Source organism: Myxine glutinosa, chromosome 3 (genome assembly GCF_964187855.1).
Source record: "Myxine glutinosa chromosome 3, kmMyxGlut1.1, whole genome shotgun sequence".
Lineage (NCBI taxonomy): Eukaryota > Metazoa > Chordata > Myxini > Myxiniformes > Myxinidae > Myxine > Myxine glutinosa.
The window spans coordinates 157336237-157349333 of NC_136263.1; the positions used below are offsets into that span (position 1 = coordinate 157336237).

At 43.3% G+C, this 13097-nt stretch overlaps 1 protein-coding gene across 1 annotated transcript in view; it reads left to right on the top strand.

Moving 5' to 3' along the window:
- The first annotated feature begins 3124 nt into the window (after nt 1–3124).
- The window catches only part of LOC137423938 (cAMP-dependent protein kinase inhibitor alpha-like), a 91600-nt gene continuing 81627 nt past the window's right edge, over nt 3125–13097 (top strand). Inside the window, exon 1 of the mRNA XM_068111464.2 lies at nt 3125–3183. The gene's annotated coding sequence lies outside the window, so the exon portion shown is untranslated. The remainder of the gene's footprint in view (nt 3184–13097) is intronic.

Below are 13097 nucleotides of genomic sequence, written 5' to 3' on the forward strand. Positions count from 1 at the left end.
TGGATGAGTTGGTTCGGAGACAAGATCAAGGCGATTAGATTTTGGTTAAGGTCAGGATCTAACCAGCCTATCAGTGACATACAAAAGGTAAACTGTTCAGCCTGGAGGAGGTACGCTCTCTACCGAGTGCGGTTTTTTTTTTTTTTTTTTTTTTTTGTGTATACAAGATCGAGGCTCGTGAAAGAGCGAACATTAATCACACAGAAAGACAAACAGACAAACCGACACATAAAACAAATAACATCGGGAGCGGTAGACAAGATGGGGAGAGAGGGGGAAGGACACAAACACAACATTTGAGAGCAGGGACCGAGAGACATGGAGACATCGAGAGATCTGTGGGAGGGAGAGGGCTTTGTGGGGGGCATGGGAAGGGGGGGTGGGTGAGGTATAAAATATATGGACACTGCCAGGACTTCCAGGAAAGAAGTTGGAATTTCAAACAAGGTGGACCTGGGGTGAATTAGTGGGGGTAGAAAAGATCAAGGTTTTGGATGGGGGAAGATAAGAGATGGTGGTGTACAGCTGTTTTAAAGACCTGGCGGGAGGAGTGGGATTGAAGGGAGTGTGGGAGTTTGTTCCAGAGGCGGGAGAAAAGAGGAATGAAAGAGTGAAGGTGAGCAGAGAGCCGAGATTTCGGCAGTTTAACCATCAGAGGGTTGCTGGCAGATCTTGTGTGACCTGTAGGAATATTTGGGGGACAGAGCACAGAGAGAGCTGGGGGAGCAAGGCCGGAGAGGAGTCGGTAGAAGACAGAAAGACCACCTACCTGCCTGTGGTGAGTGAGTGAAAGGCCCTCAGAGATAGCTTCATCGCGGGAGATTCCAATGATTCTGAAAGCTTTGGATTCAACAGAGTGAAGCCGAGCTAGGTGTGAGGCAGGAGCACAAGCCCATAGGGGAGAACAGTATTCCATTGAGCTGCGGATGAAAGCCTTGTATGTGGTGAGGAGCTCAGGTGTGCCTAGGAAGGACTTCGCACGACGGAGGATGCCCAGTCGGCGACTGGCTTTGGAGGCCAGCTTGGAAATGTGGTTTTCCCAGGAAAGATCATGGCAGATAGTGAGACCCAAAAGCTTGAGCGACAGAACTTCTTGGAGAGGATTGTTGAGAAAGTAGATGGGAGGGTTGTCCAGTCGATCTTTTCGGAGAGACATAGTAAGAGTGTGAGATTTGTCAGGATTGAAAGACATGTTCCACTTGTTTGACCAGTCTGTGATTTTGTCTAGGTCTTCAGAGAGTGAGGAGGCTGCAGACTGCCTATCTGAGGGAAGAGGAATGGAGCGGCAGAGAGTGGAGTCATCAGCAAAGAGATAGAGAGGATTTTCCAGAGAGTCAGAGAGATCATTGATAAAGACCAGAAAAAGCACAGGGCCCAGCACACTGCCTTGGGGAACTCCAGCCTGAACAGGAAGGGGAGATGAGAGAAATCCATTCAGGGCCACACGTTGACTACGACCAGAGAGGAAGTCCGCAAGCCATGCATGGAGATTTCCATGGATACCATAGGAGGAGAGTTTGGTGAGCAGAGCTGGGTGCCAGACCGTATCGAAGAAGGTGGATCTGGTTCTAGTTTTCTTCTGACTTGCATCCCTTGGATTATTTTTCCATCAGAATTTGAATGTGTCAATGCTGTGAAGTCGATTCCTCTAAATTTTCTGACAATGTCATTTTGGATTTTACATAAATATTCATTACCTGAGTTAATAGATTTATTAGAACAATGATCCTTTGTTTTTCAAATGTTAGTGAATCTTGAAACTTGTTGTTCTGACACACTTACTGTATCTTTCACATTTAAAGGCTGATCACCTTGGAAATGGTAAAGCCCCATCACAAAGGTCCATGATGAGATTATATGTGTACCATAACCTTTTACAGAGCATTGGTGCTGCAGAAGCAGTTTCTTGGCATGAGTTATGTTGGGTAGTTTGTCATTGCCATCCCAGCAGTCAGTCAGGACAGGAACTTGGACTCAAGGACTCAAAGGTCTATAAAGCAGGTATATAAACACTTTGCTTTGGTTCATTGGACATTTTGTAAATGGGGGAAAGCCCCTCTTCTCATTTCATTAGTTGCTCCTGATGCTGTTGCATTATCATGAAATACTGGGGAGTTTGTCATTGCGTTCCCAAAATAAATGCAATGTAGTAATTTGGAGGTGTCCTGAGTACCAGCACACAGAAACCTATTCTAATCGCCACAATTATTCCATCTTTAGGGGGCCAGGTAGAGGGGAAGCTTAGGTCAAGTCTTTCATAAAATGGCTAGCCGGGGTGGACGTTCGACTGACGGTGGCAGGGGTTTGTAATTTGTTCAGCGTTCCGGCTGTAACTCACCCACTCTTCACGAAAAACAAGGCCAGGGTGGCTCTTTAATGTCCATCAACCAGATCAGAGGGATCTGCAGTAGCCAGCAGATGGACTGAGCAGGTTAATATTAATCAGAGGGAGCACACATTTTGTGATTTAACGGCAACATCATCGAAGCAGAATTAAATATTGTTTGGGTGATCCATGTATGACCTTTTGACCTCTTATGGCTGGTCAGTGGCCTATGCGATCCTTCGTTCGCAGAAAACATCAGCATATCCAACGTTGTGTTACTTATGTCGTATATTAAATGCCGCTAGGGTTAATATAACTTCTGGCCCTGTGTCAACATGTGAACTTAAGATTATGATGTAATTATTTAATTGTCACAAAGACTACGTTTAAAACCAATACGTGGGATAGTGCATGTTAACAGCACCGGCAGACGAGCATAACCAATAATCACAAGGTTGTGCGACGCAAGTGCACATGGAGAGAGAAAGAGAAAGAGAGCACTTGAATTACCCGATGTTGCACAGGGGAAAGGGATAAACCAAATGTAGAGGAGCAGGAGGGGAGAATGCATGCAATTTACAAACCACAAGGATTTTCAAGGAGCACGATACTTTTGAACCGAACATGTGAACAAGAGCATTCCCGAAGAGTGGTAGTTATTCAGGTATTTCAGTTTGATCCACCTTCCCTTGAGCAACTCTTTCATTCTTGCACCGCCCCGTCCCCTCCCAGGCTTCCTACATTCACTCCGACCTTTTTGTCCGCCTCCCAGGAAGGCGAGCCAAGTAGCTGTCATAACGCCAAGAGAGAAGCACGCTCAGAAGAAGCTTGTACCAGGCAGCCTCGCTACTTCCGTGGTAAGCCACACATCTCCATGAATTTCACCAATTTGTCATCTCGTTGTTGCTCTAATGGTGACACCACGGTGCTGTTTCAATGTATTGCGTTCTGTGGCTGCTGTGTTGCTATCAACCATTCAGGGTGAATGGAATACTACTTCCCTTGATTTGTAATTCGGAGTTGGACAGATTTTCAAAATCTTAGACAACATGGGATGAAATCATTGTCTGTCAGCACTTTCTCCAACAAAGACTGTTTGCTAAATACAGCGGTCAGTTTTAGTAAAGCAGGTAAAATAGTTGCTTTGCCATTCAGCATTTTTACCTTAGATATAACTTCCGAGCGCTAAAGACAGACAGTCGATCAAAACAGTATCATTATCCACTTTGTGCAGGTTTCAACCACCGAGACTATATATGTCCGCGGGTAGTTCGTCATTCACCTTTGAATAGAGAGGAGTCGCTTTGTTGGCCCTCGTGCGCGCAAGGTGGCTGATGTTGCCATGGCAACTCAAGCTACAATACATCACGTTCTGGTCCAGGTCCTGCTCGGAGAGGTGTTGAAACGATAGTCGTCGACAAAGCAGCAGCTTGCTCTTATCAGGATATTATTTCCTGGCCCCTGCTCAAATTGCATTGCACTATCTTCAGATGCCATGGAAACTATAATGAGCGAAATTATTGTTGCATTAGTTTGATGCCAATATCGAGGAATGTGAGGTTCACAGCTACAGTAAAAGCTTTATTATCTTGTGCTTCCCTTTGGAAAACAAATGATGTATAAGAACGTGGAGAAACATTATGGGTTTATTTTTGCAGTGATCTAAAGGAGCTGGTGTATAAATCACTTACAGGAGAAAGACATGCGAGTGTACTTTTACATCAATTACAAGGACATTGATGGAAGATGCACAAACATGTCATGTACATGGACAGTTAGTGGTTCTGGTGTGAAAGCAAACAGGTGAACATACGCAAAATGACTGAATGAATGAATGATCGTTTTAAGGGCATTTTCCCCGATAGAGCGGGGGTTAGCCTTGCGGGCCCGATGACAATCATGGTTCCCTGTTTGAGGCAATGTTTTTATGGCCGGATGCCCTTCCTGGCGCCAACCCTTAGTCGCCTCTTACGATGCGCAGGGATACGGTGTACCTATTCTAAACCGGAGTACACACCGGGATAAGTGTCACGCAAAGCATTCGACGCAAAGACTCATTAAAATTTTTATTTAACAAATTGAGCAAGGAACTCCATAAAATAGGTTATGATGTCATACCAATTAATTTGCATAATGTGATTACACTGTTTGTTGTTTGTTTGTTTTTTGTATACAAGATCGAGGCTCGTGTAAGAGCTAACATTAATCACAAAATGACAAACTGACACATAAAACATAAGATAAAGGGAGCGGGAGACAAGATGGGGAGAGACAGGGAAGCATACAAGTACAACATTTGAGAGCAGGGACATCGGGAGATCTGTGGGAGGGAGAGGGCTTGGGAGGAGCAGGCACGGGAAGGGGGGAGGGGGGGTGGGAGAAGTATAAAACACATGGACACTGCTAGGACTTCTAGGAAAGAAGTTGGAATTTCAAAAAAGTGGATCTGGTGTGAATTAGCGGGGGTAGAAAAGATCAAGGTTTTGGATGGGGGAAGATAAGAGATGGTGGTGAACAGCTGTTTTAAAGACCTGGAGGGAGGAGTGGGATTGAATAGAGTGAGGGAGTTTGTTCCAGAGGCGGGAGAAGAGAGGAATGAAGGAGTGAAGGTGAACTGAGAGTCTTGATTTTGGCAATTTCACCAGAAGAGGGTTGCAGGCAGATCTTGAGCGACCTGTAGGAATATTTGGGGGACAGAGCACAGACAGAGCTGGGGGAGCAAGGCCGGAGAGGAGTCGGTAGAAGACAGAAAGACCACCAACCTGCCTGCGGTGATTGAATGAAAGGCCCTCAGAGTTAGCTACATCGCCGGAGATTCCAATGATTCTGAAAGCTTTGGTTTCAACAGCGTGAAGACGAGCTAGGTGTGAGGCAGGAGCACCGGCCCAGAGGGGAGAACAGTATTCCATTGAGCTGCGGATGAATTCAAGTTTCGAACTGTTGTTGTGTTGTTTCAAGTGAGTCACTGTTGAATTCAATGCTACAACTTAATTGGAAAGCAGTTGGATAATACAACATATCCCTTGCCTTTTTGATATCACCAAATGATTTGTTGGATAGCTTCTGGAAGTTCAAAATAAATCTTTGGAAAATCCAAATAGTGGAGTAGATTCTGATATTGGCAAAAACATGTTATTGCCTCAAATGTGAGTTCCAAACTTGTTGCTGTGCTTCGTTTTGGGCGTTCATGTTTGTTTGTTTATATGTTATATTGAAGCTCTCGGTACTGTAAATGTGCAGATGTCCGTTTAAGAAAAGAAAACAGCCACATGAAATTTATAGTCCATCACATGATGGATATTCACAGGTGCGAATCGATCATAATACACTGCGCTGTGAAAACTACCGCAGGGAGAGAGCAAATTACAGCTGTGTAGGTAGTGTTACCGTTTGGGTTCAAAATGGAGCAGAACGTTCTCATCACCATCATATGGTATGTGCAATGTGCGTTATCTACTGTATATTCATGAAGTGCACCATGAATACACTCCATTGAAGCGTTTTGATTTGTTGTTGATAGTACTGAGATGAAACCCTGATTGAATGTAAACAACCTGACTATAGCCCGTTCCCCCATGCACCTAGGACGATGTTTTGTAATCGCTTATGTGCAGTGAATTCAGAAAGTATTCAGACCCCTTCACTATTTTCACATTTTGTTATGTTGGAGCCTTATGCTGAAATCGTTTAAATTCATTTTTTCCCTCATCAATCTGCACTCAATACCCCATGATGACAAAGAGAAAACAGGATTTTAGAAAGTTTTGCAAATTTATTAATAAGAAAAAACTGAAATATCACTGATATAAGTATTCAGACCCTGAAATTTAGCTCAGCTGCCTCCCATTTGTCTTGATCATCTTTGAGATGTTTCTACGCCTTGATTGGAGTCCACCTGTGGTAAATTCAATTGATTGGACATGATTTGGAAAGGCACACACCTGTCTATATAAGGTCTCACAGCTGACGATGCATATCAGAGCAAAAACCAAGCCATGAGGTCGAAGGAACTGCCTGCAGAGCTCAGAGACAGGATTGTGTCGAGGCACAGATCTGGGGAAGCCTACAAAAAATATATCTGCTGCATTGAAGGTTCCCAAGAGCACAGTGGCCTCCTTAATTCTTAAATGGAAGAAGTTTGGAACAACCAGGACTATTCCTAGAACTGGCCGCCCGGCCAAACTGAGCAATCGGGGGAGAAGGGCCTTGGTAAGAGAGGTGACCAACAACCCGATGGCCACTCTGGCTGAGCTCCAGAGATCCTGTTTGGAGATGGGAGAAACTTCCAGAAGGACAACCATCACTGCAACACTCGACTGATCTGGGCCTTATGGCAGAGTGGTCTCCAGGCGCCACGTGTGCAGCCATCAGCCATCTGTCCAGTTCGTGGCCCGACAAAATCGACAAAAATTTTTTTATGGTCAAAAGGTCAACATAGGCCCAAATGTCAACAACCTTTTCAAATTTCTAAAATCCTCAATTTTCATCCGACTGACTTGAAAATTGAATGGGATTTACATATCAGTTAACTGAATTCAACCAACAACTATTTTTGAGGTCAACATAGGTCTCAAGGTCAACATAGGCCCAAGGGCAACCACTTTTTTTTTTTTTACAATTTCTAAAAGCCTCAATTTCCATCCGATTGACTTGAAATTTGAAAACGATTTTCATATCAGCTAACTGAATTCAACCACCAAGTATTTTGTCGATCAACATAGGCCAAAAGGTCAACAACCTTTTCAAATTTCTAAAATCCTCAATTTTTATCCGATTGACTTGAAATTTGAATAGGATTTACATATCAGCGAACTGAATTCAATCACCAACTATTTTTGAGATCAACATAAGTCACAAGGTCAACATAGGCCAAAGGTCAACCACTTTTTTTCTCGAATTTCTAACATCCTCAATTTTCATCCGATTGACTTGAAATTTGAAAAGGATTTTCATATCAGCTAACTAAATTCAACCACCAACTATTTTTTGGATCAACATAGTACACAAGGTCAACATAGGCCAAAGTTCAACCACTTTTTGCAAATGTCTGAAGTCCTCAATTTTCATCTGATTGACTTTAAATTTGAATAGGATTTGCATTGCAGCTTACTGAAACCAACCACCAACTATTTTTGAGGTCAACATAGGCCAAACGATCAACATAGGCCACATTTCTAAAATTGTCAATTTTCATCCGATGAACTTAAACTTCGAAGACAATTTGCATATCAGGTCACTGAATTCAACCACTAATTATTTTTGAGGTCAAAAGGATGCTCTACCGAGTGCCATTCTACTTTATTCTGTTTTTCCAAGTGTCGCTCTATGAGTGGTTTTTCATTACTTGCTGGAAAAGATTCCGGCAAGTATAGGTTGATCTGTTCGTTTGTCTGATTGTCTGTGTGTTTGTCTGTCTGTTTGCAGCACTACGTCTACTCCGTTGCACGTAGAATCGCCGAACTTTGCGCACGTATTTGTCTTGCCCTGCAATAGTCTGTGCCCAATTGATGACGTCATCGGTCACGTGGTTCGGCCGCCATATTGGAAAAACCGAAAGATTTTGCACCTCCATATCTCCGAAAGTGCTGAATAGAAAGAATTGAGACATCACTCATTGTAAAGAACTCTCCATGGGGAATAAAATATGTTAATAATGACGTCATCAGTCACGTGGTTCGGCCACCATCTTGGAAAAACGGAAAGACTTTGCACCTCCATATCTCCGAAAGTGCTGAATAGAAAAAATTGAGACATGGCTCATTGTAAAGAACTCTCCATGGGGAATACAATATGTTAATGATGATGTCATCGGTAACGTGGTTCGGCCGCCATATTTGGCCTAAATGGCTGAAAAAAGTACATTCCGGCAAGTCCTCGGTCTCTGACCGATTTTTCATTTGTCTGTCTCTGTCTGTCTGTTTGTTTGTCCGCACAGTATAAATATGATTTTTCTCTGCAACCGTTGGTCCGATTGACAGGAAATTTTCACCATAGGTGCAACTCCACCTGTATACATTTTTAATAACTATGATGTCATCGTTCACGTGGTATGGGCGCCATCTTGGAAAAACCGAAAAAAATTGCACCTCTATATCTTTGAAAGCACTAATTAGAAAAATTTGAGACATGGCTCATTGAAAAGAACTCTCCATGGGGAATAAATTATGTCAATGATGATGTCAAAGGTGCCTCCATTATGACGTCATAATTCGACAAATACAAAACTTCATTCTATCAAGATGAAATTTCTTGAGCATCATTGAGGGATAAATTGGTGGAGAAACAAAAATGTTGACGTCATCGGTCACGTGGTTCGGCCGCCATATTTGTTTGAACAAAAAAGCATTATAAACCACTGAAAACACGTCCTAGTAAGGGTCTGCAATCTCTGATTACTCTTTCTAGTTTCATATGTTGGTTAGTTAGTCAACACTATCAAAGTGACCTCAGCATCATCCTGACACACACCAATGTGTGTGTTACAAAATGAGGTGTTTTACAGCTGCCGGAGTGCAAATCCTGCAACCAACCGCCTTGAGAGAGGACCCAGTGAGTTGGTACTCATTTTACCGACTTCGGAAGGATGACAGGCCTAGTTAACCCCACCTGGTGTTAATTCAACAGCTGCCCAGGATTCAAAATCAGGACCCTTAGGATCCCAAGCCCTCCACTCCAACCGTTAAACCAACACCATGCTTAGGGTGGTTGGAGGCAGTCATAATATATGCTTCAATGTTTGAAGAGCGCTTAGTCAAATATTTAATTATATATAATCTGGAGGGCATGCACCCCCTACACCACCCCATCCACTCCATCATATATCATCACCCTGTTGTCATAATTTCAGTTCCCCCCAATCATCAAGTGTGATAATTTTCCCCAACCATGTACAGTCATGTGAAAAAGTAAGTACACCCCATGTAAAGTTTTGACTTTTTTCAACATATTTCAACATACAGCTATTTGATCTTCATTTCAACAATATTGACAGAAAAAGGTTATATAATATAACAAATATCATGAAACATTTACATTTTGTAGTCCATTGTATAAATTAAATAAACATAAATGCAAATTTCGCATGTGGAAAAAATAAGTACACCCCTACATTTATCACTACTTCAAATACCTAATATTAGAATCAGGTGAACCAGCTCAGGTGCAAATGATTAGAACATCGTTAGAGAGGATCTTGATGGAACATGGCTTGTTTAAACCTCAGACATTTAGTTTGGTTTGCTCTTTGTTGTTGAAGTGTGCGGCATCACCATGCCTAGTCTGGGATCCGAGACCTCAAAATTTGATTTTGAAGTGACACCCCTGCTATAAAATGTTTGACCCCTAGATCATGTCTGTGGGCGTGTTAGCCACCAGAAAAGTGACTTTAGCAAGGTAGTTTGGATTGCGCGAATTCTGTAGGGACATTTTTTAACTTGGGGCGTCAACTGTAAAAAAGCAAGAAATTTAGGGGTAGGGAAAATTCAATTGACCATATATATCCCATAATACAGGGGTGAGTGCAACAAATTACCACTCATTATTTTTGTTATAAAGTTGGCTTTTATATGAAACATGATTCAACGTGATTGGACCATCCATGAGGTCAGCAGAGGTCAAAAGGTCATGGAAAGTGGGTTAAGCTAAAAGTTTAGCTCCTTTATTAAATAAAATCACATTTTTCCTACTTCAAGCTCAATATAGCCAAACTTTTACACCCAAAATATGTTGTTTGTACCCCTCTGATGTTTTTGGGAAAGAAATGCCCCGACTGAACTTAACGTACTGGCATGTATGTCACTTTAGATTTGCATAACTTTAAAAAAATCACCAAAATCGGGCATTCACACTATCTATTTGCACGGTACTCTTCAACATGTTTTAAAACGACAAGTCATACCACATACTGTCTGGAAAAGTGTCATTACCTCTATTTACTCATCATCATCACCATCATCAGTCAGAAGCCATCCACATTTTTCTCTGTCGCCATTGCAGGCACATGCAATGATGCATGGTACTCCAGCTTTCGCACAAGGGCAATTCCTCAGGCAGTTCGGTTTCTTCTTACATTTGCAGTACTTCAACTTCGCAGCAGAAGGCTTTGATGGCTTGCTCTTCATGACAGGAATTAACCTGTCACCATCCACACTCCTGCCATACTCTTCAGGTGGAAGAAGCACTGGATTGCTGAGTGAAGCTTGCTTGTATAAGCTGATCTGACAAAGGCTCCTGAGAACGTGGAAGTGAAAAGCATCTTCTGTTGGAGGAAGGGAGCGCAGATCTAGTTTGCTAGATGCAAACAAGTGGGCGCGGAGCTTATCCAGGGATGAATACCCTGGCTTGCCGTAGAGATCACAAAAAAAGCTTCGTGCTTCAGTTATCACCTGATCATGTGCAGAAGGTCCGGATTCATGTCGGATGAAATTGGACAACGCTGGCTGTTTGTCAACATGCTGGAGTGCGACTTTCACTGCTCTCTTCTTACCCCGTTTGAAAGGATAGCTCACCGAATCACAACCTGACAGAATGTAGGAGATGAGCAGTGTGTCTGTGAGTGCCATTACATCCTTTCCAACTGCTTTGGCCAACTCATTCACCAAGTCATGGATGGGGAGGAACAGATCATCCTTTTCCACCCATAACTCAACAACGTTTGTCAACCGAGGGAAATGATACATTGACAAGACGATGATATCTGTATCTGTAGCCTGAATGACAACTACGCTGTTGTCACATCTAGCAATGTGAGCAAAGATTCTGGTGTCCGCCTCCTCGTGGTTAGGGCAGTACAGCTCATCAACATTGGTATGTTCCGTCTGCGTCACACGAGTTGCCTGGGCATTGACCCCAAGGACCAGGCAGAAGCCATCAGGCCAGGATGACTCCTGGGACCAACGTGAAGCAAGATACGACAGCAGATTGGTCTTGTTACAAGGGTTTGACAGGAATGTGTTCCAATCAGGGATTTTCATGATGTCCGCTGGAACAAACTCTGGCAAGTTGGTATTTGACTCCTGTCTCTGGCGTTCATCCCCTTTTAGACTCTTTAACCCAAAATCATATTGATCGCCCACGAAATGCACTTCAGTGCAATGTCTGGGTTTCATGTTCAAGAGTTTGTTCCTGTACCTTTCCTGAAGTTGGTCAAATGTACTCGAACCAAGTGTGTTGAACCGCTGGATGAATGCCATTGCATCGACTACATAAACTGCATCAGATGCAGAAGGAGGCAACTCTTTTAATGGTTCCCATGACTCGGCAACCTCTGCCTGTAGAGTGGATAGATAGTTGGATTTGCAACCTTTGCGCATGGAAAATCCATTCTTCTCTGGCTCAAACAACGAGGGAGCGTACTCAAGCCATTCGTAACTAAATGCCTCAGTCCGTGCCTCATCACTCAGGTCCTGTGCGAAACAAAGTGCCCTTGTCACTGCACTCTCCTCTCTGATGACTTCTTTCACAGTGTCCATCTTTTTCTTACTTTTCTTCAGATGCGTGGCGAATGTTTCTATCTTCGGTTGGACAATATTGTCTGCATTCGTCATCGTGGCAGCATCCATTGCCTCCAAGCCTAGACGTTTGGCATCTACCAGGGTAGTTGCTGCAAGAATCTGAACTGTGGATATGTTCATTAGTTTATCTGTCGCAAGTGAAGGATCGAATGGGTTTTGCATCTTCTCTTCCATGGTCCGTTTGATCTGCAACACGGCTACCATGTCGTCTTTCCTCAGCTTCTCGTGGTGGTCAGATTGCGGCGAGGCCATGTGTGCCATCTGTTTTGCACTTTCAGAGACAGAGGTCATGAACGGTAGAGCCTTGTTGTACTTTTCTCATGCTGATTCAGACTGTGTTATACCCTTAAAGAGGCTTGTTTTGCCTTCCCTATTGTAGGTCTGTTCAAGGGCAAGGTCTGTCCACACACCATTAAAGTCTCCTGCAGTCTGGTGAACTGTGAATTTGCCAGCTGCAAACTCCTCGTGCACTTCTGGTGCTGTTTCTGGAAGCTTTTGCATCTCACTGAGATAGATCGGAAGGCAGGACATGTACTTACTATGGCCGGAAGCAATGGTATTGGGTAGCATATTCTGTACCTCTTGTAAGTGCTGTTGCCACAGCCCAGCTCTCTCAGCATGGATGTAACGCCTTAGGATAAGCACCATGTCTATGTACATGCTCCAAAGATGGGCTGTCACTCCTAATCCCTTCTCAAAATCTCCCCAGAGCGACTCCAGTGACTCTAGGCATTTCATGACTTCCTTCATGAGTGCAGCTAATTCGTCCTTCTCTTTCCTGTCAAAGGCATTTCTAAGACTTTCAAGCAGAGACGAAAGCAAAGAAAGTGTATCCTCAGTCTTCTCGAACAACAGCCATTTCTCAAATGCCTCCCACTTCAGCATGAACAATGCCTCACTCAACCATGAATGATAACGGACCATCTTATAATAATCTTTTCCTGCCATGACTTTATTGGCTGTACCTCGACCACAGATATCACTAGAAACCAGAATGTCCTCTATGCCACTCTCCATTATAAAAAATCCAATAGATCCCAAGAAGTTCTGGGCAATATGGAATCCTCCAAGTCGAACAATAACATCTTTGTACTTTTCTGATTCCTTCCTAAACAACCCCTTTACTATGTCATATATCGCCTTGTCACAAGTCACCACCGTCTTAGCCTGACCCATCTTAAGACTCGAGGAGACAAAGTAGTCCAATGAGGTCTGGACTACATCTGCGTTGGTTGGGTTTTGTGGAAGCAATGGTCCAT